Source organism: Carlito syrichta, unplaced genomic scaffold (assembly GCF_000164805.1).
Source record: "Carlito syrichta isolate Samal-C Ts95f unplaced genomic scaffold, Tarsius_syrichta-2.0.1 Scaffold119772, whole genome shotgun sequence".
NCBI lineage: Eukaryota > Metazoa > Chordata > Mammalia > Primates > Tarsiidae > Carlito > Carlito syrichta.
Window position 1 is genome coordinate 282,146 of NW_007063868.1, and position 4,039 is coordinate 286,184.

Here is a 4,039-nt window from a genome sequence, read left to right on the forward strand (position 1 = left end):
CAAACAGCTAGAGGTTAAATAACTTGCCCAAGGTCAGACAGCAAGGTCAAGTTGGGATTTAAGCCCACACATCCTCATCCAAACTCCATGTTAATCACTATGCTACACTGTCTCCATGACTAATAGAGTTAGTTACCCATAGATCTTCACTGAAATAACTACTAAAACATATCACTTAAAAGATGGATAGTAAATCTAGACAGGAAAAGTCGAATGTAAGCAGAAAAGCAAGGCAAAGAAATCAGCAAATCATACTGATTAATCTATGTATTAACTACAAAAATGTTCTTTCATGAAATTATTCTGATAATAGATTCTTGGGATTTTTTTCCCTTGCAGTGTCTTCATTTGGCAAAAGAATATATTTGACAACTGTATGTCAGTTCTCCCCACAAAATTTGGTAATTTTTCTGGTCTGCAAAATCCTAAGGTCTAGAAACCATTGGTTCTATTATACACAAAGTTTTGTTTTCTAAAAAAGAAGATCTTCAAAGTTTTTTTGCTGTGTGATATAAAAATATTTATTTACTGGTAATAGGATATTTTGTTGGTTATTTGTATTCACGCTATAAGGAGGACAGCCTGCATGAAACCATTAGTTAGAATCCCCGTGCTCCTAGGAACATGGCCCCAGCAAAAGGCATGCTATAAATCAAAGTAAAAATGGAGAAAAAGGTCAGGAGTGGTGGCTCAAGCCTGTAATCTCAGCACTTTGGGAGGCCGAGGTGAGGGGATTGCCTGAGCCCACGGGTTCTAGAACAGCCTGGGCAACTTGGTGAGACCTCATCTCTACAATAAATAAAAAAAAATTACCCAGGTGTGGTAGCACGTGCCTGTAGTTCTGGCTACTTGGAAGGCTGAGGTGGAAGGATTACCTGAGCCCAACAGGTCAAGGTTGCAGTGGCCATGAGCGTGCCACTGCATTCTAGCCTGGGCAACAAGAGTGAGACTCCAACTCAAAAAAAAGAAAAAGAAAAAAAATCCCTTTTCACCACAAAAATTCATTGCCAACTTATTAAGACTTAAGGAGAAAAATGCTTTTGGTTGATAACATTTCTCAAGATCTACAATATTTCAGTCAGGAAAGTAGAGCACAATGCTATTATATACCTACCAAAGCCAAAGTGGATTTCATGAGATAGTGAAAACATGTTATTTTTACTTACTTGTAATAATATATTTATTATGAAAATGACATTATAAAAATTTCTCTGTAAACAATCTTTTTTAATCATATAGATTAAGAAAGCACTAGTTTTACTCTTTAAGATTATGTAACTCTTATAGGTCACATAATTTCCTCCTTATCTGTTAACTTTACACTAGAAGGAGACACCCCAAAAGTGTTCCCCAGAGTTCCTAGCTATTTGTTTCACAATCATAAGCAAAAGAGTAGAAGAAACTAATGAACTAACACAGTTTTCATGGCTAGAGTATTAACTGTAGCAATAATAGAAATTAAATTTACACATCTAGCTCTTCTGAAAAAACAATTTCATTTAGGGGATGCTTTGTTTGTTTGCTTTTGTTTTGTTTCTTTATCGTAGTATTAGCGACAGCTTATGTAATTTGTGGTGGTGGGAGTTACAGATAACGGGAAGGTACTTTTACAAGCCACACTATAAACTGGGTGTGGTGGCTCACACCTGTAATCCCAGTACTTTGAAAGGAAAATCTCTACCCAGTGTCAGTCTGCTTGCATAGTTTCTTCCATTCTGTTTCAATAATAGGTTTCTATAACCCTAGTGCATGCCTGTGCAATAAAGGATTAACCCTTGACCAAAGGGAAGTCTAGCCTTTGCCCTTGCACCTGTGAGGCACCTTCTAAGACCTTGGAATGCCCTGTCAGATACAAGTGTCTTTATTTATTTGGGGTCCTTAGCCATGCCAGATAGTCTATTCTATAAATGATGTATGTTGAGGGGTCTTGGGTCACATGGTATCAGCTTGACCTCTGGAGGAGCTGGAGACTAGGCCAGTCACATAGCAGTCAATCATGTCTACAAGACAACGCTCAACAAAAACTCTGGCTACCCAGGCTCAGATGATTTCCCTCACGGCAATACTTCATGCCACTGACAGTCACATGTCATTTCTGAGAGAAGTTATCACTGTCCACAATTCTGCTGGAAGTTCATGCTTGGAACCCTCCTGGACCCTGTCCATTATGCCTCTTTTCTCGGCTGATTAATAAACATATCTGTGTATAAAAGCTTAGTGAGTTCTGGAATCCTTCTAGAAAATTATCCAACACAAAGGTGGTCTTGGGGACCTTAAACTTGAATTGGTGCTGCATATATCATGCACACAAAATGCACCTCAAGAACCTTTAGTCATCACACTGGGTCACAGAACAACGATTGTACATTATTCTCACAATGATTTAAATCTTCAGTTACTAAAAACATTGGCATAGGCAAAACTTTTCAGGAATTTGTGGGATGTGTATGTGTGTCTGATGCAAAATGATCCTGGATTTATAGATGTTTTGACTCATACCATCTACAATAATCCTCTCTCACGAGACTAAAAAAAGTCTTGAAAATCACCGGGATGGTGACTTGGAGCAAACACTGAGCCAAATGCTGAAAATCTGGCTGTTAACCTAAGGCAGGTCTTGGAGAAGGTAATCTCATCTACATAAACATCAGTTTTCTAGTCCATGAAGCAAGGACAATTTAAACAGCTCTGCCTAAGTCATGGGTAATCTTAAGGACCAAATTGGAAAAGAAAATTATTTGAAAGTGCTTTAAAATGTATAAAGCAGAAGACAGAAGTAGGATTTCATCATCTCATTTTTGAGGTCATGATCCTATGAAAATGTTAATAGCCAAATGAAAATGATTGTTTACATAACTAGACCAATTCCTTGGTTACAATACAGCACTGGAGTTTTTTTTTGTTGTTGTTGTTTGTTTTTTGTTTTTTAAAGGACTGTTTTGAGGGAAGAAAAAAGAAACCACTGAGTGCATTTGTTTTCTAATATACATATATAATCTGCCTTCCCAGGCCACAGGGTAGTGTGTAAATCAATGCCATGCTGACATTTCTCATCACCCCAACCACACCAAAGTTGCTAGAGCTAGTAAAAAAAATTCAAAGAGGAATGAAGGGCATCTCCCCTGTAGAGGGCCGGGTGGGATGTTTTGCCTTGCTTCTAGAATTATTGCCAGTGAATTCACATAGTACAAAAACAATTCGTAATTCTAGACTACTTTAGTCCTATATATATTTTAGTGTTGCCAGCTATTAAGAAAAAAAAAAGTCAAAATTACCCTGCACTGTACCCCACATCTTTAAAATAAAATTTTTTTTTAAAGTCAAAATTGCATTTTCAGAGAAGGAAGTGGGGAAGGAGCTAAAATTCCCAGCCACCTCTACAAGAATGTTGTGAAAATTATTAAATGTTAGTTATAAAAAAAGTACCTTGCAGATTCCTTTAAAGGTGTATTACAAATATTAATGATTTTATGCTTTTAAAAAATGTAGGCTGGATGTGGTGGTTCATGCCTGTAAATAACAGCACTTTGGGTGGCCAGGGTGGAAGGATTGCTTGAGCCTAGAAGTTTGAGACCAGCCTAGGCAACACAGCAAGACCTCGTCTCTAAAAACAAAAAACAAAATAGCCAGGCGTGGTGGCATGTGCCAGTAGTCCCAGCTACTTGGGAGGCTGAGGCGGAAGGATCACCTGAGCCCAGAAGATTGAGGCTGCAGTGAGCTATGGCTGTGCCACTGCACTCTAGCCTGGGCGATAGAGTGAGACCCCCAACTCAAAAACAAACAAAAACTCGTAAAAAAGACTCGTAAACTCGGAAACAGACAGACCTGTGGCTGCACAATTGAAATGATGTTTGGCTTTGCCGTTCAAAATTCCATCCCCCAGCATCTGAATTGGGCAGAAACCCAAAGAAGTTATTGGAAGCACACAGATCTGTGAGTAGTTCTGCCCAGTGACTCTTCCTGAGTTAATCCTGGACAGCTGAATCTACAGGAAAAGGTGAAGCAGCCCCACTGGTCTTTAGGAGAAAGTTCTATTGCA